Source organism: Mastomys coucha, unplaced genomic scaffold, assembly GCF_008632895.1.
Source record: "Mastomys coucha isolate ucsf_1 unplaced genomic scaffold, UCSF_Mcou_1 pScaffold21, whole genome shotgun sequence".
In the NCBI taxonomy this organism is placed as follows: domain Eukaryota; kingdom Metazoa; phylum Chordata; class Mammalia; order Rodentia; family Muridae; genus Mastomys; species Mastomys coucha.
This window is the reverse complement of record NW_022196904.1, coordinates 47,443,153-47,467,143: the sequence shown is the minus strand read 5'-3', so window position 1 is coordinate 47,467,143 and position 23,991 is coordinate 47,443,153. Positions and strand designations below refer to the sequence as shown.

The window sequence follows — 23,991 nt, the reverse complement described above, 5'->3', positions numbered from 1 at the left end:
AAAAAAAAAAAAAGAAACTCAGAATCAGGAAGACCTATACTCCTTTTTGTTGTAAATGACAGTACAGCATGCTGCCCAGTGTGACCTAGTATAGCACTCTCAGACACTGACTCAGTCTTAATTCAGTAGTGTTCTCAAGGACCTGAGCTCCATCTGCTATTGTGAAAAGGGGCCTTGATCACAGCTGGAGCTTGGATGCTCAGATGATTCCAGGGTTAGGTTATCTAGGAGTTTCCTGGATTTCCCTGTGCATTTAGACTCACACACTAGCACTTCTGTTGCATTTCCCTTGAGAACATTTGGAGTCATTCTAGCATGTGGTTTCCCCTTTCTTCCCTTCCCTCCATTTTCCTTTTCTGCCTATTACCCTCCCTTCCTTTCCTTGAATATGGAACTTTTTATCTTCCTTCCTTCGCCTTTCACAAAGTGCTGTAGATACAGTCAATGTGCCTAGGTTATGCATTTTTGGAAATAGGAACCCTCCCTCTAGTTGTGTCTCCTTTGAGGCTCTCTGACACTGAAGGGGACACCGGCCACCTGATACTCAGTGGTGTAAGAGCTCCCATCACCTCTAATTCTATAAGAACTTACCTAATGAAAACTGTCTTTCTGATGTCATAGACAAAACCAAGTTGTCTGTCACCTCACCTTTGGGGCTGGCTTTTGCAGAATCATGGCAAGAGGAGATGTTTGTTTTCTAAGCTTTCATTTCACTTTGAGGAAAGAATTACTTGCTCTAATCAGAGTCACTGGTAAAGTTTGTGTCACTCCCAGCTGATTAATTTTTTTCCTATAATGAGTGAAGTGCTCTAATTTCATGTTTGAAATTAACTTTCTTAATTGTTGACTATAAACACTGCTTTGAAGAATCTTTGGATGTCACCAGAGAGCTCAAAGCAGAGCCAGGCATATCCCTGGGATTTGTTGGCTAGACTGTCTAGCCAAGTCAATAAACTCCTGCTTCAGTGAGAGACCCCCCTTCCCCACACATACACACTTAACGTACATGATAGAGGGCTTCTAAGTTGGCTTAGTGGGTAAAAGTGGTTGCCACCAAGCCTGACAATCTAAGTTTGATTTCAGATAACCACACAGTAGAACAAGAAAACAACTTTTCACAGGACCACGGTTTCATTTGGGCACAGTAGAGCATGACAATGGGAATTGTGTGTCATAGTAAATTATGGTGATTCAATGAGATTGAGGCCAGGGAAAGCTCTTATTAGGAGAAAGGGAGGGAGCTGAGTATAGTACTTGTGCATAGAGTTCACTGGACTTAGAGACATAAACAGTCTCTATCAGCAGTTGCTATCAGCTTACTGGTAGAAATGCTCTAGTTGACTAAGTATTTTGGGGTTGAAGAGATGACTCAGAAGTTAAGAGAATATACTGCTCATCCAGAGGACCAGTGATTAGCTTCCACCATGCATATCTTATTGCTTACAACTGCATATAGCTCTGTTTTCAGGGAGATCTGATGCCTACCACTTTAGTCTTCATGTGCACTCCCATGCACATACATAGACACAAACATATTGTTAAAATATGAAAATTCAATCTTTGAAAGGAAAGTACATTCTCTGAACTGTTACAGTCTTGAAAAATGTTAACTATCAACCTTGTTCCAGAAAACTGCCACTTAGTGCAGAGAATGGGGATTGTAGCATTAGCCCTCCTTCGTAATTCTTCTTAATTTCCCCAGGTCTGTCTAGAATTTGATCTTGCCACAGGGAACTTTTTCAAAGTATTTATAGCACATAGAGCCCTTACCAGTTGCTGGTTTGGGGGTCAAATGCATATCCCAGATACAAGGCTTCTCCTACCTTGATTAACACTTAGCTAACTAATGTACAAAACAAAACCTTCTGTCTGCTTTCATAAGGTAGGTGTGGTGGCTTGAAAATGCTTGGCCCATGGGAAGTGGCACTATTAGAAGGTTTGGACTTGTCTGAGTAGATGTGGCCTTATTTGAGGAAGTGTGTCAATGTGGTGGTGGGCTTTGAGCTCCTATGCTAAAGCTCTGCCAAGTATGGAAGAATCTCTTCTCTTGGCTGTCTCCAAAAGAGATTCTTTCTGGCTGCCTTTGGATCAAAATATAGAGCTCTCGGCTCCCACTCAGCACCAGATCTGCCTGAACACTGCCATGCTTTCTGCCATGATGATAATGGAATGAACCTCTGAAATTGTAAGCCAACCCCCATTAAATGTTGTCCTTATAAGAGTTGCCTTGCTCATGTGTCCCTTCACAGCAATGGAAATCCTAAGTAAGACAGCAGAATTCAGTTTAAGACCCACATTTAATGCTTTGATATTATGACACAACATTGCCATTTATGGTGTTAACACTATAAAATTGTGTAGTCAAGTTCTAAGAAAGATAACACACACACACACACACACACCAAAACCAAAACCAAAGCCAAAACTAAACAAAAACCTTTATGATAGTTTAAGTATGTTTATGGTTTTGTGTTCTATCACATGGTAGGTATCCTGGAAGCCTGTTCCCTGTGGGCTGTGGACTCAACAATGTGGAGGAGTACAGGAGCTTCTAATGATAATTTGGATTGTGTTGTCCCCTGTGTTCTGGAATGCTCTGTCTTCTTTTGAATCTTGGTAGCATCTTGTAAGAGGTTGAAAAACACCCCATCTTGATTGCTTGGCCTTTTTAGTTCCCATGTGTTGTTGTGACCAGAAGGTTGGGGTCCTTCTGATGTATCCACATAGAAATTGTAGATAGGCTAGGAGCAACTCTTCAGTTGATGATCATTGCAAGAGACAAAAAAGAGCAGTAGTTCACCAGCATTTACTCTCCTGCATGACTAGGGTAGTAGGGCCACTAGCTCCACCAACGTCCCCGCTCTTATGTTTAGATATGAAGTCTGGATTCCATAGTTCTTGGCAGCAGGTAGTGCTGTAGCCTCTAGGTTTGGTCTTGATAGATGTTTGGAACTCCAGAAAGGCCTGAATGCACAGCTAGCAGTTAAGAACACTTGCTGCTTCTCCAGAAGACATGACTCTAGTTCCTGAAATCTGTATCTGCTGGTAACTCCATCCCCAGGGAGTCCAACAGTCTTTCAGGACAAGGCATACTGTCATACACTTAAATCAAAACACACTTGTTCTTAAAAAATAAGCCCTCGAAATTAAGGTGCATTGCAGATAAACTGTTTAGTATGTTTCAAATATTAATTGGCACATGATTATAATAAATGATCCTTGTTTGAAAATGTTATTTGGTCAAAATTGGCATTTAATAGTATAGTGTGTTGATGTAGACACTGAAATATCATTGCGTGTGTATGTTTGTATATGTGTCTGTGGGTGGTGTATATGTATGTGGTATCTATGTGTGTGTTTTAATGTAAACAGTAATAATATCATTGTGTGTGTATGTACCTATATGTGTATGTGTGGTGTGTATGTGTGTGTATATGTGTGGTATGTATATATGTGTATGTGTGTGTGATATATGTGTGTATGTGTGTGTGGTATATATGTATATGGGATGTGTATATGTTGTGTATGTATGTGTGGTTTGTATGTGATATATGTGTGTATGTATGTGTGGTGTGTATGTCTATAGGATGTGTATATGTTGTGTATGTATGCGTGTTGTGTGTATTATATGGGTGTGTGTGTGTTGGTATAGAGAGGGATGATATTGTGTATGTGTGGATGTGTGTGTGGTGTGTATGTATGTGGGATGTATATATGTTGTGTATGTATGTGTGATGTGTGTATGGTATATGGGTATGTGTGTGTTGGTATAGAGAGGGATGATATCATTGTATATGTGTGGATGTGGATGTGGTGTATATATGTGTGGATGTGTATATGTGTATGTATATGTGTGTGGTGTGTATGTGTATGTGTGTGTGGTATATATGTGTATGTGTGTATGGTGTATATGTGTATGTGGTATGTATGTGAGTGTGGCACATATGTATGTGTGCATATATGTATGTGGTGTGTGTGCATGTTTGTGGTATATATGTGTATGTGTGTGTATTAATGTAGACAATGATGACATCATTGTGTTTTCACTTTTCAGTTTGATATGCTGACTGCTCAATTCTAACTCTCCTTCAGCTGTCAAGCTATCTGCTGGTCTCCTGTCACTCCTGTCACCTTTTTCATGTCACCAATTCACCTCCTCAACGTTAGGAGAAGCCTTTTATTCAGTCTAAAGTTGTAACACCAATGGAATGGAGGCAACACAGAAGGTTGTATACCAGCCTGTCACCGAATCAGATGAGCATCCTTCTTATATACCAGGGAAGAGGTGTCTTCACCGATTCCTCCACACCTCACATACAAATGCATGTTTGTGCCTGCACCAATCTTAGCAATCCCATGTGCTCCATGCGCTAGGTCATGAGGTAAAGCAGTCTTTTTTGGTGTAGGGGTTAACTAGAGTTTCCTGTTACATGATAGCAAACATGTCTAGATAATCTAATCCTAGTAGTTGAGAATTGAAGGCAGAAAGATCATGAACTCAGCAACAAAGTGAGATCAGTTAGTCTAAAGTTACATAATATTCTATATCAAACTAAATCAAACCAAACCAACCAAGCAAACATCAAAGCAACCAATCAACAGAACAAACCAACAAAAATAAAACAAAAAACCTAAGAAACAGCTAACAGCTGGGACACACACCAGCACATATTACTTGAACTATTCCTGAATGTGGCTGTAGCTGCACATTTCCATAGCAGACTAGGCAGCTGTAACTTCAGGGCATCAGTGAAGTGCTAGAGGGGCAGACCACTGGCCGTTCCACACTCCTTTTACTTAACGCAGTCAAGGCAAGAGGAGCACTCCAGCAGCTGCCCACTAGAAAGCCAAATCAACTCATTCTATGTCTGCTTGTTTATCAGGAGAGTGAGTGCTCAAAATGAGAACTAAAATATATATCATTAACTGTCCCAACCCGCGGGGCATTCAGCAGGGACCTAGGGCAGGAGAGAGAGAGTGAGGCAGGACAGGAGACAGGAAGAATGGGAGCAAGACAGGTGTCTGATCAAGCTCTGAAAACTTTACTTCAGGGATGGCAATATAAGCTTAAACAAGAGGAAGCTTTAAGGAGGGGGGAAGAGCCCCGGGGGCTTTCCGAAGGCCAGGTGGCACTCTTCAGTCTTTGGAACCAGCAGTCACAGTGTCCTCCACACCCACAAATACTCTTCCTGTTAGACTACACAAATTCTCGCAGGGCTGTACGTGTAAGCTAGTACATTTCCATAAGGCCATGGTTAAGGCCATGGCTCCTGGCAATTAACACAGTCCTAACAGTGCTCCCACAATGCTTCAGATAGTTTCCCATGATCAGGAGAGGTCTCCTCATCTTTCTCAGTGACACTGAAACTCAGCACAGGAAGAGTGGGCACATATGACATGAAGCTGGCAGGTGGCCATCTGGGTCTGACATCTGCAAGAGAATAGACCCTTGCATTCCATAACACTTTTCCTCTTAAAATGGCACAGTACAGGAGGTGCCTAAACTCCCTGGAAACTAAAGGAAATGTTGGTTTTTTTGTTTGTTTGTTTGCTTGTTTGTTTTTTTGCCAGATTGTTAGTGAGCTTGGAGGGAAAATAATAGCCCCTCTACGTATCTCTGATATCATCATTTTTGTTTCTATTTCTGTGTGGAGAACATAATTAGAGCTAGTGAAATGTATTCACTGATCCTTGGTCTGTCTCCTCCTCACCCCCATTTATTCACTTATTCAATTTACATTCCAATTGCTGAACTCCCTCCTCCCAGTTTCCCCTCACATTGTCCCTCCCCCATCCCTCCCCATTTCTTCTCTGAGAGGATGGAGGCCCACCCTGGGTATCCCTCTTAACTTGGCACATCAAGTATCTGCAGGGCTAGGTGCAGCCTTTCCTTCTGAGGCCAGACAAGGAAGCTAGCCCAGCTAGGAAAGCAGGATCCACAGGCAGGCAACAGAATTAAGGACAGCTCCTACTCCAGTGGTAGGGGGACCCACATGAAGACAGAGCTGCACATCTGCTCCATATGTACATATTCTGGGAAAGGGGCAAGATCCCACCCATGTATGCTCTTTGGTTGGTGGTTTAGTCTCTAGAACCCTTGATCTGGGTTAGTTGACTCTGTTGGTCTTCCTGTGGAGGTCTCATCCCCTCCCTCCAGGGTGCAATCTTTCTTCCAACTCTTACACAATACTCCTGGAACTCCATCTAATGTTTACCTGTGGCTCTGTGCATCTGTTTCAGTTAGCTGTTATGTGGACCCAGAGATCTTTGGTCTTTCAAGAAAGAACTTTCTCCACTTTCATTGCATATCAGAAGGCTATTTTCAAAAGTTTTGTTTTGCTGAGACAGGGCCTTATTTTACAGATATGGCTGTTCTGGAACTCACTATTCAAACTCCTTCCTCTGGCTCTCAAGTGCTGGGACCAAAAGCACGAGCCACCATACCTGCCTAAGATTGTTATTTTTGAATCAAATAATAAACATAAACCCAGGGAAGTGTGGAATCAGGTATGTAGACGTTTACTGGGTCTTGGGAAGCCTTTTCTAAATCTCTGCATCTCTTCTTAAATGAATGATTTCTTTTGAGAACCCCGTTTCAGAAGATATTCAATCAACTGCTGAAGAGGGTTACAGATTTAACACATTGGTTATAGTTATAATTATTTGAGAATAAGGTGCAGAAGTTGTATTGTAGATGGATTAGCGTTGGCTGAGCAGCATAGCTTATTCTCTGCCTTTTGATTGGTTGTCTTTTCTGTTATGAGATCTGTATTTTGCATTCTTTGATGAAGGGTGAGAGATATACTTACCTGTGGTATAAGGATGATTATTTAGGTTTCAGTTAGGAATAATGCTGGCTTAGTAAAGAAGTAGGTTCTCCTCCAAAATGCATGTTAGGAGAATGTGCGAAGAGTTAGTTTTCCAGTATCAGGCATGATTTCTTTCTTGGGCTGAAGTCAAATTAGAGAGATGTTGGTTCCCACTAGAATATGCCCCTCCACTGTTGCATCCTTAAGGTTTTTCATGCCATGCTAGTTATTGTTGAAGTTCATAGATATACTGTGCGTAGGATTATTGGTTGCTTCCCTCCCTTGGAAGCTTGCATGGCATCTTCTAGTACCATGAAAGCTAGTCCTCAATGAGGAGGCTTTCAGGTCAATTCCAGCCTGGATCCTCTAGGTCCTTTGTCTAAAGGGCATGGTGTCTTTAGCAATAGGGACTTACCTTCAAACTCTGGGTGATATCAAAGGGCCATAGCAATAGACTGTATGTTTTGGTTGTCTCTTATACTCCTCTGACCAACAACTTGAAGAAGTTTATCTTTGGTTTTGTAGGAGGAGGGCATGGTAAGGTCAAGTAGGAAAATTGCATTTAAACTATATATATATAATTTGTATATATACATTTAAACAATATATATGTATATACATACATATATGTATATGTATATATGTTTATGTTTGTGTGTGTGCATGTTTATATGTAATAGAATTTTAGGTAAATAGACAATACTATGATTTTTTACTACCTTTTGAGACATTCCTACTCCTTATTTTACCTATTCTCTCTGTCTTCTTCTGTGTTCACCTCCTTCCTATTTCCAATTATGTTCCCTAAGTTTTCCCATTTTCCCCTTTAAATTACTTACAGTTTGCTATCCCTCTCTATTGTTACCAGCATGTGCATTTTTTTCTTTCCTTCTTGGTTATATACTCACATCTAAAGATATGGAAGTCAGTGGCACAAACAAGAGTGAACACATGGCATTTGTTTTTCTGGGTCTGCATCACCTCACTTAGTATAAGCTTTTCTAGCTCCATCTATTTATCTAAAAATTTCATGATTACAGGTTTCTTTACAGCTGAAATGTATTTCATTTAGGATTAAAGTGAAAACAAACCAAACAAAACCCCCAGGATCTTGCTCTGTAACCCAGGCTGAACTTGGACCTTTGATCCTCCTGTCTCTGCATCCAGAATCCCAGGTTTATGGGCGGCCTCATCCCCATTCTATGTAGTTTTAGATCCCAAAGGCAATTCTGTGACAGAATGAGGAATAGTTCTGTTTATTATATGTATTTTTGGATTAGAAAATAAATTTACAAATTTAAAATGTTTAAACTTCAAAAGTTGCAAGAGTTCTTTTCAGAATCTTAAGTGACCAGTCTTTTCCATGGCTCTTCATGCTGCACAGTGCCATTTTCTGCACAAAAGACTGATTTTGGTGTCAGGTTGGCAGACTGAGAGTTATTAGTATTGAATGACTTATTCCTAACCCAACACATTTGAAGCTCTTTGGAAATAAGATGGTTGTAACCCAGTTCCTTGAAAGGCAGGGGCTATGACAGATACTGCAAACGCCCATGATCCTTCAATGGTAATGACAAGATGACACTAATCAAGAACTTTCCTGAATGAACATTGGAGAATTACAAACTGGGATTAAATGGGAAACAGAAATATCTTCAGGTCTGGAGTTAGAATGCTAGTTGCAGCACCACACCTATCTTCCTGGGCAAAGTGCTGTGTTGTTTCAACCCTAGTGGTCAGTCTGCTCCCAGCTTTTAACCCTCAGGGAAAATAATGCCTGCTCTGAAATGCTTGCCTATGGTACCAGGTCCTAGTATGCTATAGCCACTCCTTTGAGACAGAGACAATGCTGCCATAGGGAGCCGAATATTTGCTCATATTAAGAGATTTGAACTTGGAAGTACTTTCTCAAATAAGCAGATTGTGATTAGCCATTTTAAGAGCAGATAGAAACATCTGATTAACAGATAGAAGCCAAAATATTTCACATTTCTACTTTCTTTCTATTGATGTATGAGAGAGTTTTGCTTTTATAAATAAAAACTAATGATAAGACTCTTGTCTGCCAACTGCATGATGTTCGGTAATGACTCCTTAAGCACTTATTTACAAATGATTTTTCAAGGTTGGGCCATGCTGCACACTGAGATCTTGGGCACGGTCCCATGTTGACTGTTGACAAATGCTGATAGACTGTCTGCTACTTAGTAATTTGCATGGAGAAAAGAAATAGAAAGCAAGTACTGATTACTTCTCCAACACATTGAAGAAGACCTGCTGGGACAGGGGTTGAGTGTTTTTCAAGCGTATACAAATTCAGGAGACATCTGAGAGGTGAAGTTATCTGTCTTCCTTTTTTCCATTAATTCATTTATTGATTTTACATCCCAATCACTGCCCCCCCCAACAGTCCCACCCCCGTCCCCTTCTGCTCTGACTTAATCAGTGTTCTTCACAGTGAAAAGACACCATGACCATGGTAACTCTTTTAAATGAAAAGCATTTAATTGAGGACTTTCTTATAGTTTCAGAGGTTTAGTCCATTGTCATCACTGCAGGAAGCCTGGCCACATGCAGGTAGGCATGGTGCTGGATAGAGAGGGGAGAGAGAGAAAGGAGAGAGCGAGATAGAGAACTTGGGTCTGGCTTGGGCTTTTGAAAATCTCAAAGCCCACCTCCGATGATACACTTCCTTTCACAAGACGACAACTCCTGATCCTTTCAAATAGTGCCATTCCCTATAAATCATTCAAATCTACTAGCTGTTGAGAGCCACTCTTATTCAAATCACCACAATATCTCCAGGCAAAAGAGAAGGAAAATCGATCTTGAAGTGGGCGGGAGGACACGTGAGATCTGAGGCTAGGAAGCAGAATGACTAGGGACCCCATAAATAATGTGAGAACCTGGTAAGTAGTTTTCCAGGCAGGCAGAAGACTACCAGGGCAGCCAGAACTCAGGAGTCATCAAGAGATCATTAGAGATAATGCTCATAACAACAACAAAAAAAGTAGAGAAAACCAAGTAGGAGGTTTTATGCAGACATCCATCTTTAAAGACCCACAGTGGGCCAGAGAAAGAGAAGGGGGAGGGAAGGAGGGAGGGAGAGAGAGAGAGAGAGAGGAAGAGAGAAAAGAAATTGTTATCACTTTGAGCATATGGGTGCCTTTTGAGTCTCCTGTTTTAGTGTCTGAAGAGCAGAGATTTAATTTTACTGAAGACAGGTTTATTAATTTTTTCTTTTGTTAGGTTAGACTTTTGCTATTTTATTTAAAAACACATCACCAAATTTTTTTGTTTATGTTTCATTCTAGAAGTCATAGAAGTTATATATTTAGTTCAATAACCCATTTTACATAATTTTTTGTATAATGGAAAAAGTGGGTGGAAGTTATTATAATAATAATAATTATTATTACCATTGTATTATTATTACTTTGGTGTGGATATCGTCTTTCAGCCCCATTTCCTGATAAGACTGTCCACTCTATTGTTAAAGTTTCCGAAATACTCTGTGGATGGGACTCTGCCCATTTTCTTTTTCAGGTATTTTGTCTCTGTCATGCTTACTGGGCTCCTGTAGCTTTCTAACAAGCCCCACATGCAGATTTTTGGCTGTGCACATTTGTTCTTCTTCAAAAGTATTTTCTCAATGATAAGTGCTTTGTGTTCCCACTGAATTTTGGGAGCAATGTCTCCATATCTAACAGATACCCTGCTGGGAGAGATAGCATATTTACATCCAGCTTTGGCTGCATAAACTGCACCTTCCTTCATTTGTTCAAGCTTTTCTAGTTTTCTCCCAACCACGCTTCTAGTTACAGTGTGCATGTACTGTACTTCTGCCAGATGTATGCTTTGATGATACTGTAAATTGTGTTGTTTGTTAAGCATGAATTTCTAATCATTCATATAGCAACAGCAGTGCAGTTTATTTTTCATATGCTGGCCTTGTATACTTGGACATTTTACAAACAGTTCTTATAAACTATATCATTACAAATAAGCACTCTTTAACTTCCTGGAGTCAAATCTGTATACCATCCATGTCTTTATCTTGGATACTCAATTTACTGACTAGTATTCTCTGTATACAAGCTCAACAGAAATGGTAAGTTTAGCAGCTGTGCATCCATTTTGAGGTATTTTCCTTAGAAGAAAATGCTAAGAGTAAAGATAGCTAATAATTTATAAGTATTTTAATATGTGGTTGTCCTAGTTAGGGTGATGAAACACCATGACAAAAAGCAAGTTGAGGAGGAAAGGGTTTATTTGGCTTACTTATCTTTCTACATCTTCGTCCATCTGTAAGGAAGTCAGGACAGAAAATGAAACCCGGCAGGAATCTGGAGGCATAAGCTGGTGCAGCGGCCATGAGAGAGTGTTGCTTATTGGCTTGCTCTCCAAGACTTGCACAGCCTGCTCTCTTATAATACCCAGTACCACTAGCCCAAGGACGTCATTATCCAAAATAGGCAGGTGTCCGCCTTCATCAATCGCTAATTAAGATGATGTCTTACAGGCTTGCCTACAGCTTGCACTTACGGAGACACTTTATTGAGGTTTTCTTCTTTCAGATAACTCCAGCTTGTGTCAGCTTGTCACAAAGCTAGCCAGCACAGTGATTAAGCAGTTTCTCTTCTCTTTCTAGTTTCCAGAGAGTGGCTTTTTCTTTTCTTCTTAAAGCTCAAGAATAAACAGTTTTTGTCAACTTCTTCCCTATGTCTGCTGTGGCAGAATTGTATGATGTTTAGTGGCTTAGCATAAAAAAATCTGTCTACAAGAGAAAGAAGGCATGAAGATGATGTGTGGAAGTGCCTGCAAGCAAAAGTTATTTTATCTGTTTATGATCTACATGGGCCTTTGTGTTTGTTAGTGACCATTCTAGTTGTCTATAGCAGAAGGTGTGGCACCTGCACCTGGTCATGGCACTTGGGGTTCTCTTTGTGGCAATTGTTCCAAGAGAGATGCAAGGGAAATACATTATTCAAAGGTGAGATGTTTTCCACAAAGCACTGCTCACTACCAAAACCACAGGAGCATAAATTTCACAAGACTTTAGTTTGGCAAGGTGGGTAGTCTATAGCCACCCCAGTGAAGATACTAGAGAGAGCATTTCAGAAGTGAATTTCAAGGCCAGGATGATGAAGATTGTTACTGTACCTTAACATTACACCATGTCTGCACCTAGAGAATTTCTATGCTAACAGGAGTTGAACTCTGCGTCTTTCTTTCCAAAATGGGAGATGTCCTGTAGACACAAGGTAGTAGGTGACTGGACAAAACACTCCTGAACACAATGTTCTTTCTGTTGCTCCTTCCCCTTCAATTCCTCCAGCTTGAGTCAGCCTGGTTTTCCAACAGGCATGGGTAGGCTTTTCCAGTGTTGGGCTTACCAGAGCTGCCCGGCTATGTGTGCTTCTTCTGGGCCACTGCTGGCTTTCTCCATGTGTTCACTACTTGTGATGAGTCCCAGGAAGCACCTCCAGAGCCTCCAAAGAAGGGTGTCAGGTGTAGAAAATGGAGACTGGCCCATACAGCTCAGAGTCTGCCATCACCATGGAGAAAATGTCAAACCACCCTATAGCAGTCCCCCATTGCTGTTAGTGAATTTTCTTCAGCCAAGAGCTTGCTGCAGCTATTGTGCATGTACAAGGTAAGCAGCTGAGAGATGCACTATGATTCCTTGGGAGCTACAGCCAGCTGAGCTAACTCTAATCAAAAAGGAAGAACTGAGGATGGGTTACCTTTCCTACTAAATTAATTGCTATTAAGGTTTTCTTCTTGCTTTGGTCCAATGCCTTTTACAGAGGCACAGCTTTGAGATGGTTTCAAGGACAGTGCCTACTCCTGAGCTCTGCAAGAGTTTCTGGCCTGTTATTTGTTTTCCTTTTGTTTTGTCCTCTGCCTGTGGAGTCAGTTCCCTCCATCATCTTCCCTGATACTGGAGGCCACGAAGCAGACTCTGCAATCTGAGAAGTATGCTCCCTCTGACTGCCTAAAGAGGGCTAAGCTAAATGGGTCTGTCTCCCTCAAGAGGAAAGATGCTTCAGGTAAAACCATTTTCTTTTTTCTTTCTCAAAATATCACAGAAAAAAAGTACCTCTAGAAATTCTCCAGGGTGCTAATGCTCACAGGTTCAAGATCTAACAAGAGCAAATATGTTTTACAAAGCAACCACTAAAACATCTACTCTACAACAAGTGTTGGAAAACTTTCTCTTTAAAAATAGTGAGCACTCATTCTATCTCAACTGTTCACTTCTGCTGCATTGTACAAAAGCAGACAGAATGATGAGCACCTACATGGGTCTGGCTGAATTCCACCACCAAACTCTTTGCAGAAACTGTGTGTAGGCTTGATATAGCTCTCTGGTCATGGATTGCACACTCATTCTGTAACAATGAGATAGGGTGGTAAGAAAAGGAATGTGCCAAGGAGAGTAACAGAAAGAATAGTTCAGCTTCTAAACCAAAAGTAGACTGGTCTTGGGATATCCTTCGATACTTGGTAGCATTACCTCAGCAGAGAGTAGAAAGAATTATTTTATATATTATATATTTTGTATAATATACTATATTGTATTATTATAATGTAATATATTACATGATATACTGTTTATATATAAATATATCTATTAGATTGTGTTTTATGGTTGTCAATTATGTCAGAATAGTCTAAGTCATACTGCTAAAACAAGGAAGCTCAGTGGTCAGGGCCTTAAAATGCAGAAGTTTCTGTCTCTTCCATTGACTTAGACATCATATTTGTGAATTCCTGTTCCAAAGGCACTCAGATACTTAGTTTTCCTTTGTGTTCTAATCTAGTATACATGAAGACATTTCTCTATTTTGCATGTTTGAATCTAGGCAATGGTCTATCCATCTGGGCTTGTGTTGGTATAAGATAAAGGAAGCTGATGAGTCAAGCACAGGTATTGCATGAGTTGCCCCCAATCTATTGGTGAATCCAAGGTACCCAGCCAGCCTGTCTGCATGGAGGACACAGAAGTATCTGAGACCCCTTCATTACCCACATACTTTGGAAAGGGGTTATTCTGAAGAATGGTAATAGTATGTGAGACAGTAAACATTTCTAGCCACTTGAAGGGAATACAGGCTAGGGGTTATACCTTGCCATGTTACAGAGCCTGGTTAATAGAGTCAGTAAAACATTCAGCTTGATTAAGTAAATGAATTTTTCTTTTAACACCATTGAATTTCCAAGATTTTAACAATTACTTAGTAAATTTGTTACCTCTTGCTGCATAACACATTGCCCCCAAACTCAGCTAAGCAATACACATTGGGACATCTTAACTTCTGAGAAATCATGAGTAGTTCAACTGGCTGTCTGTAGTTCAAGGTGTCTCAGGAAGCCACAGTCAAGCTATCTTAAGATCAACTGACAGGCAGTCTGCCTCCAAGTTCACTCACATAAACCAGAGCCTACAGCTTCAGCACATTATCAACTGGATACTCCATAGACTGGTTAGACATGTTATCATTGAGGCATACCACTAACCTCAGAGTGATGCTAAGAAAAGTAAGATAAGGTTCAGAATGGGAACTTAGATCAACAGAACTCTCATCCTAGAAATTATATATATCTTCACTTCTGTAGTATTACTCCACAGTCCAGATTTAACTTAGCAGAAGAATGATACAGGGGCCATCTGGCCTTAACCACTATGCTAGCCGTCCAACAGTATCACACATTACAGGCCGACATCAAGCTTGGATAGACTACCCAAGAATTATCAGTGCTATAGTGAGTCAAACATGTGACCTGTGAGAAACTTTTTCAGGCAAAACCTTTGTGGCTTGTTGAACTAAATGAAGAAAAATCATATTCCAAAATCTCAGGACTTCCTTAGGGCTTCAATACATTGACTTTTCTCATAAATATCAGCAGTGTTGGGACACATGATAGGATATGTGTCTCACACTTACCAGACCTCTGTGTGTTTTCAATGGAACATTGATAATTTGTAAAGAATGAGAGTAATGACAATCTAATGTAAGAGAGTAAACATCCCAGATGAATGTACCTCATCAGGTTATGCTGGTGAGGACAGTTTGCAGTAACTGGTTATGAGTTATTAGTGACAGAATGATTGTGGTGCTGACTCTGACACAGCTGGACTTGCCTCTAAGGGAATCTTTGCACTCTTAGCCTATTTACTCTCCTTCTATCATATAAGACAGATATTATGAATGGTAACCATCTGAACAGTTGCATCACCTCACACAGGGCAGGACTGTAATTACTCATGTCAGGAGATAACACCTTCATTAAGTCCAAGTTCATCTTAAAGGCTTGACTTGTAAGAGGCCTTTCCTGTCTTGCTGAACATTCATGAAAGTCATTGAATTATGACAACGTTTGTGGTAGAAGGAAGATGGATTCTTCATTTGGGTTTTATTGCTTTGAAAAGACATGATAACCAAGGCAAGTCTTATAACAGATAACGTTTAATTGGGGCTGGCTTACAATTTCAGAGGTTCAGTATGAAAGGAAGCATGGCAGTGTGCAGGCAGTCACTGCTGCGGAGAAGCCAAAATGTAACTCTCCATCTTGGTAGGAAGGCAGCCAGGAGGACGTGTTTCTTCTGCACTGGGAGAAGCATGACCACTAAGAGCCCCGAAAGCCCATCTACATGGTGACACATTTCCTTCAACAAGGCCAAACCTCTTAATAGTGCCAGTTCTCATGGTCTGAGCATATTCAAACCACTACAGATGGAAATCATAAGAATGACAAGCGTTTACAAACAGTAACTTAATTAGCGTAAGAAGGTAAAGCTAAAACTTCAATATGCTCGAGTGTCTAGGTCATGAAGCCACAATGTGTTGGAGTGACAGCAGAGTCTGCTTAACCTCAGATATGAATCACCAGGAACATTGTCAATAGAAGGTGCACGTTCTTGAAGATTTGTGGTCTGTGAATATTAATAGCTCCCAGATTATCTGCAACTAACTCTCAGCTTTTTATTGATACCTGTTATTATTTACTATCCTGTAGCTTGTTTTAAATATTCCCAAGTTATTTGAATTACCCATGCAATTATAACTGCCTTTAATGGTAAAGCCAACAAATATGTTCATTACTTTTCTTGTTGTTGTGACAAAATGTCTGGCAAGAAATAGCTCTCAAAGGGATGGGTTTATTATGGCTCACTGTTTAAGAATATGCATCCCATCATGGCAGAAAAGACATAGTGACAGGTGCATGGGTAGCTGGTCATCTGGTGCACGAAGTAAAGCAGCCAAGAGACAACAGGAATTTCGGATAGACTATCACACCTTACCATGGTCAGTAACTGGTTCCTCAATCACATAAAGTTTCCGCAGCCTTCCAAAACAGTGATGTCAGCCAGAGATCAAGAAATCAATCACAAGTGACTGGGGTGAGGTGGAGGTTCGAACATGTCTCATGCAAATCACATCACTTCTTAAGCATTTTGTTTTCAATAAAGCTTTATAAACAACCACATTAGGGCCAGATGAACAGCATAGACAAAGTAGCATTGATGAAATGTCCCAGAGAGTCCATTTCCTTATGGGAGATTACTGAACATATCCCATCTGGAGCAGCATCCATGCATGTATCACTGCCCAGATCAGTTTGGGATGGTTCCCACTGCTCAGCTCTGGAAAAGATATATTAAAATGTATCTTTTCATGCACATCACCAAGCAGGTGACTGATAATCTTCATTATATTACCTTATGTTATTATTTTTTTCTTCTGGTAGGAATAAAATTCCTGATCATCTAAATAAAGGTCACTGAGGGGAAAGTGATTGCTAGTCACTGATTTCTGTGATGGAGAGGCTCCTGACATGGTTTAATCATGATAAAAATGATTATGAGACGTCAGGGCACCAAGAGAACCTAGTGGTACATGTATCACTTTAGGAGGCAGGGATTCTGGCTGCTTCTAGTCACATCCTTTGAATCTGTATTTGATGCAGATGAGTCGTAGGCCTGTGACTGTAAGTTCAGTCCCTCAAATGAGAAAAGTGAAGGCTGCTTATTTATGGTCTACTATACAGTAAGTAGATAGGATAGATTTGCCAAAGACTCCAAGGTAGGCAGCACAATGCGAGGCTTTGCAGTGTGAGGGAGGGAAGCTTCAGCAGTGTAGCAGGAGGAAGCTGAGGTAGCTAATTAGAAGCCAGGGATCCTATGCCATTGATTTGGGAGGCATACTTGATAATTCTCAGCTGGGTACTGAGTTGGAAGTAGGTCAAAAGTTAAGGAAACTTCAATTTTTGGCTGAATCTTTGCTGCTCTGAACACAAGGCTGCTGGGGGGGGGGGTGCTTTTACTGATAGGCCATCTACTCCAAAGAAAATGACTTGAAATTGCTATTATATGTGTCCTGTCCATTTTTCCACTGTAAGTTTAGTCTTTCAGACTAGAAAAGGTCACAAATAGGTGTGATTCAGCATTCAGCACAGCACCCAGCCCATTCCACAGGTTCAGTTGTCTCTAAATTTGAAATATTAAGGAGTAATAAACAAGGCTGGATTGGATTTGTTTGTTTATTCAAAAAGGTTCTAAATCTTATCTTAGCTAAAGGTGGTCTTGGACTCCTGATCTTCCTGCTTCCACCTAAGGTTGGTTTGACTTATCAAGACATTTCATTGTGAGAATGATGAAGGTTTTGTTTGGAATTTTCTTCAGTGCTCCAGAGAATTGAGAGTGATCAGGTGCTGCAGGCTGACTTTGCTCTTGGCATTGGTGACATCCCAGAGCAGGAGATAAAGGATCCTGAGGATAGCAAAGCATAGATGACAGAGGTTTTAAGCTGTTCCCCTGGGGCCAGGCAGAGGTGTAGCAGGCTCTGAGCTGGAGCCCCTGGGGCAGGTGGGATGGATGCCTTTGGAAGCCTGGGCTTTAGTAAAGTGCCAGAAATACCTCTCTTCTAATACTCTCTTCTAATACTATGTTTTTCCACAGCCAGAATAATCTCAGGTTCATTTGATTTACAGTACAAGATAAATTTGTAGTTTCTCTTCTTTGTTTAAAATAGCCTCACTATGTGGCCCAAGCTGAATCCTCCTGCTTCAGCCTCTCAAATGTCATCCTAGGCATGAATCACCACCCATAGTTACAGGTTTCTTTAAATGAAAGGGAAAAAAGAAATCAGAACAGAATAATTGATAAGATAAATATTCATGGAGCTGCCACCCAGAGTGAGGTGAATCTCTGGAGTTGAAGGTGATATTACTTGCTGCTGCATGCTGGGGACTCTCTTAGAAAGGCTGGGGAGTCAACAGGCATATGTCCAACACAGCAAGAAATCAAAGTGATGTAAACAACTTCACCCCTCTTCTTTGATGTCTAAAAAGGCAGCTCCTTGAGAAGGAGACAAAATAAATAGAACATTACAGAAGAGGACTTCTATGCCATCTTACACAAAGAGTGACAAAAGGTCAGCTGGTGTACTTTTCTCTTTTCTTTACATTATTTTAGTGGTTTTACTACTATCCCGTGATATCACAGGGTCTAGTGTCCAAGTGAATGCAAAGTAATTTATATTGTGCAGTTAAGAATAATTATAATGAGTCATATTCCTTGATAGCTTCTGAAAACTAGTGCTGCCTGGTGGAGACGGAGAGACACAATTAGTGTAATCTGTTTAAGAATATCCTGAGATATGGAACTCCTAATTACAGAACGGTCTGTTGGTAACTTGCTATTGGTTATTGTGATTTAAACAGCGTCTATTTTGCCACGTCTCCCTACTACCTGCTGTATAACATTGGTTACACAGATTACGATGTAATTTGACCTTAATTTGAACTAGTGTAATTTTGAAGAATTGCAATTTAAATTCCTGCTGTTAAACAACAAGGAAGTAAATTAGAGTTCATTGAACCATTGCTTTTAATTTTTTAAAACTATTTATTTTGAGACTACTATCGATTAGGTGGGAATTGAAAAACTTACAGATAGTCCTGGGTAATCTTTATGCCATTGCTCCATCTGGGGAACTACACTAAAACCTTAAAGCAGGTGTATTCCCAGTGGTGCTTGGCAGGTTTAACTCAGATTTTGCACTTTATACACACTCATTTGCCTATATGAGTATGGTTCTGTACATTTTTATTGCACATGTTGGTGCCTGTATCCACTGCCACAGTGATGACACAACATTACAGCAGTCCCTGGAAGAACATCTTTTGTGCAATCACATCTAAGTCAACCACTGATGAATAATTTGTAGGTCTAATCATATAACCTAGAAACTTCAGGGATATATTTCTGCACTGACTCAGCTCTCTTGATATGCCCAGTGCATCTGTATCAAGGGGAGGATCTGTCTTCTTTCCAGATTATAATTCGACACAAATGTGCACCATAGTTTAGTTTTTCATTGGTTGTGTGTCTAACATGAAAGTTTATCCTGATTCTGTTTGGTGGAAATTTAATTTTATCTTTACTGTTGTATAAGTTTGGCTTGTGACCCTCCTACAGCTGAGGGCTGATTCTTCAGACCCCGCCTTGCCACAGATAACCACGCCTCTCTGCCCACCTCCTGCTAATTGCCACGCCTCTCTCCAAGTTCCAGTTATGCCAGAAGTCCCGCCTCCAGAGACTGAAGAAGTTCCTGATTGGACCAAGTTGCTGACGAACTTGGGGGAGGGGATTTGCCTTACCTATGCTGCCTGTTTGCTTGTAACAAAGAGAATTGAATGAAAGATGGCAGTCTGAAACACAGCCATGTGTTAGTCTAATTTTTACAAACCCTTCCTGTGGTTCCCGTACCCCAAAATTAATTTTCAGGACCTTGACCCCATTCTAGAAATCCCATTCATACATGTGGCCGCTGGGCTGCTACATTGGCTGATTTCAGATTAGGTATAAAATGTCAGTTCTTCAGGTATTTACTGTTGTTCATTTGGATGGATGGGAGTTTCCAATTCAGTAGTGACCAAGAGAGTATGTGACTGTCCTCCTAGTCTAAGGCTGTCTGGACTGATACAGGAGCTATATTACTAGAGATAGGCCTGGGTATGTATGGATAATATAGGAAAGGACCTGAGTTACTCACTAGGATGGACTTGTGTATAGCCTGAGATCCAAGCTAGGCCTGGAAGTTTGAGGATGGTTTGGAAGGGATCAGCCTAATCCTGGATAACTGACCCACTTTTAAAATAACACCAGGAACCCATACATCTCAAAGTGATATTTATCAACACTGTTGCTTTGCAAATTAAGTCTTCATCACATGAACTTTATAAGTCAGAGGGTCAAAGCATAATTGCTCCCATCACCCTCCATAGTTGGGTGTGGTTAGTAAAGTCTGGACTCACTGATACAGATGTGGTGGTTGAATAGGTATGGCCCCCATAGACTCCTGTGTTTGAATAGCTGACCGATAGAGAGTGACACTATTAGGAAGTGTGGCCTTGTTGGAGTAGGTGTGGCCTTCAGGAGGAAGTTTGTCACTGTGGGGATGGGCTTTGAGGTCTCATATGCTCAAGCTCCACCCAGTGTGGCACACAGTCTTCCTCCTGCTGCCTCTCAATTGAGATGTAGAACTCTGAGCTCCTTCTCTAGCACTATGTCTGGCTGCATGGCACCATGTTCCATGTCACAATGATAATGGACTTAACCTCTGAAACCAGAAGCCAGTCCCAATTAACTGTTTTCCTTTATAGGAGTTGCCATGGCCTGGAAGTTTCCTCTGGGCAACTGAAAAGACTGTTGTCAAGATGGAGCGTCCAACCCAGTAATCCAAAGACCAGACCCCAAAGTCACAAAGCATGATCTCCTTCTGTCCAGTCTGTGGCAGGCAAAAGTGTCAACGTATCATTCAAGTTCTGCCCATACAGTGGCAAGTGTCTGCCTATCTAAGAACAAGCAAGCACCCAGACTGCCATTATGCTGTTGGACTGTGAAAGGCAGTCTGTGTTCTTGATTGAGAGAGGCTTACTCCAGAGACCCAGTAGAGAATTGTACAAGGTTTGGAAGAGTAAAGCTACAACCCCCCACACCCCAGACATAGATGCCTGTCACCATGAGCCCTCTAATTCCATTATCCTGTGCTATCTATCATGTAGACAATACCCCCAGCTCCCAGCATTCTGGCTGGATTCTACCCCCACAGTCATCTGACCACAGCCAGGTATGTCCTGTCCCTGGGAACGGAAAGGTAGCACAACCCACTATAAAAGGAGCTGCTTGACCCCTCCTCTCTCTCTGAACCTCTTACTCTTCTTGTCTTTACTCTGACCTCTTGCTCCCTCTCTACATCTCCCTTCCCCCCTCTCCACATGGCCATGGCCTGTCTCTACTCCCCCCGCCCCCCCCCATCGCTTTCCTACAATAAAAGTCTTTAAGACCATGGACTGCCTCCTTTCATCTAGATTTACCTTGCTGGGGCAATGGATTAGGCCGTCCCCTAAAGAGCCCTGTCTAACCTCCCGCAGGAAAGTCTTCTAGCTCCAGCCTGGAGACCTGACCAAGGACTCATGCCCCATTCTGGGGCAGGAACCACAGGGCACCCTTCCCCTCCAGCCCCTTTTCTCCCTTCAGCCCTGGGATGACTGAGCTGCCCCATTTCGTTCTCAGCTCTCTCTCCGTATCCAGCAGCGTCTGGGATACCCGAGATTGAAAGCCCACTGGGCTGTCCCCTCTCCACTCCCCGCAGAATCTGATAGCGGTTTCCCACAGCCAGAGACCCACCTGGGAGGTTTGGAGACCACAAGCAGTCTCCTGTGCCTGCCCAGCCAGTGTCTCCGGAAATCCGGCTCTCTTGGTGTACCCAGCAGTCTATGGTGCATGCGAGCCAGAGCGGAGACTGATGCCTGTCCTGCTTCAGTTTCATAGAGTCGCCAGTCTCCTGAGCCAGTCTCGAGCTCTGGCAGGACGCAGCTTACCCTCTCCTTTATTATTTCCCTGACGCCCGGTGCAGCACCTGACATTATGCCTCTTGTGTTATTCTTCTCCCAAGAAAGTGAAATGGTCACACACCATCATTTCTTTCCCATGTTCCTTCCACTGTGACTATGACAGCTCTGAGTCTGAAGACACCTTGAGTCCTTCTGAAAGAGCCACAGGTACCCAGAGCAGATTCCTGACCCCCAAAGGTATCCCACAGTCTACCATGCTAAGTTCTCAGACACTAAAGTGGAACTGGATGACCACCTCACTCCAGGCTTTGCCCACTGGACACCGGAGCCCTCCAGACCTGGGATGAATAAGGTATTCTCTATGAAGTTGAGCCCACTTTTTTCCTCCCCTTTGAATCAAGGACCCAGAAAAATAGATTCTCACTGAAACTGGACTCCAGGGACAGGCACCTTTTCAGTGAGCAGAACTTCTTTCAGAGAGCAGTTATGCCTGTACAAGTGTACAAGTGGAAGAAGCAGTGCTTGATCATGCTCCTAGCCATCCTCACCAGTATCGTCCACACTGGCACAGGTTCCTGGTGTTTCTCAACCTAGGTAGGAACTTTCAGTTAGCTCTGGATGACAACCCAAAGCATAGGGTATGAGAGAGATGAATGTTGCAGTTAGCCTGCAGATTGATGGATACTCTGGAGTTTCTCCATGAAAATGAGTATGTTCATGGGAGCCTAACAGATGAGAATGTCGTGAATCCAAAAAAAATCTGAGCCAGGTGACTCTGGTGGGCTATGCCTTCTGTTACTGTCCAGGTGGCAAGCATATGGCCTAAAAAGAAGGCAGCAGGAGTCCACATAAAGGGGACCTGGAGTTCATTAGCGTGGACATGCAAAGGGATGTGGGTACTCCCACGGTGGCAATCTCTTGAGCTACTATATGGCCTTGTGGGGTTTTGCCATAGACAAACTGCCTTCCCAACACCAAGATCTCTAGACAGAAGTATCTAGACAGCCCCGTGCCCCTCATGGTACTGTGTAGATGCTGGATCAGGGCCTCTGAGACCCTGACTGAGTACCTGAAGGAGGTGATAGCCCTCAATTATGAGGAGAAGCCACCCTATACCATGCAGAGGAACAATCTAGAAGCCCTGCTGCAGGCTTTGCAAGTGTCACCCCATGACCCACTGGACCTTCTGATGATACCTTAGGTGGAATCCAGAGCTTCCAATGTGCAGCATGAAATGAAGCAGTATGACTTGAAGCCTTCTCTCTGAACTAATAGGCTCCTAAAAGAATTTTTTGGATGTGCATTCGCACAGCTCCCTTAGAACATACAAATGAGTGTTCTCAATGTTGGGAAACTGAGTTATCTCCCATTATGTGAAACTCCTTCTTATCCCTCAGTCCCTGCAGTTGTGGATGGAGGTGAATGGATGATGGTGGCAGCAGCCACCACTCCCTAGGTCTTTCCAACCATGAACATTCCTGTGATTCTGTAATAAACTGTTTTAATTTTTAAAAAAGTTGCATGGTCATGGTGTCCCTTCAAACAATAAAAACCCTAGATCACAAGGAAAAAGTCGTCCTCTGCTTCTTTCAGTAAGATGCCTCATGGATAAACGCAATACAATATTCCTTCCTGTCTAGTTTGCTCCATGTTACATCCCACAACTGAAGCAAGCAGTACAATAATGTGTACTGTACTCTTAACTGTATTGAGAGGAAATATTTAAGACAAACATTATACATGTCTACCTAAATGGAAATAAAATTTCTATACTTACATTATTAAAAAAAACCTACAAAATGCCAACACATTGTAAAATTGTATGCACATACTGTAATACCTGGAGTAACAAAAACATTTTTTTTAAAAAAAAAAAAAAAACTATACAAAAGGATATAGTGTAGGACCAGTGAGATGGCTATGCAAGTGGTAACAGGTACATGCTGAACAAACGTGGCAACCTGAGTCAGCACAAAGACCTGTTTTTGAGCAAGTGCGCTACTAGAGTTGGGTTTTTAAGGTTTAAGAATCCAAGCCAGGCCCAGTGGCTCTCTCTCTTCTTGCTGCTTGTGGATTGGGATGTAGAGCTCTTAGCTCCATCTCCATCACCATGTCTGCCTGTATGCCACTCTGTTTCCAGCCGTGCTGATAACGGACTAAACCTCTGAAACTGAAAGCCAGCCCCAATTAGATGCTTCTCTTTATAAGAGTAGCTGTTGTCATGGTGTCTCTCCACAGCAATAAAATACTAAGACACCAGCTTTAGAGGTTCTGTTATAGCAATACAAGAGAGTCTGACAGATTCCCTTAAATG

At 41.7% G+C, this 23,991-nt stretch overlaps 1 protein-coding gene and 1 pseudogene across 1 annotated transcript in view; both read left to right on the top strand.

Moving 5' to 3' along the window:
• Window positions 1-23,991, top strand: part of Gabrg3 (gamma-aminobutyric acid type A receptor gamma3 subunit) — a 644,969-nt gene that overhangs the window by 277,862 nt on the left and 343,116 nt on the right. The window lies entirely within an intron of this gene.
• Window positions 20,341-23,144, top strand: LOC116102305 (annotated as a pseudogene).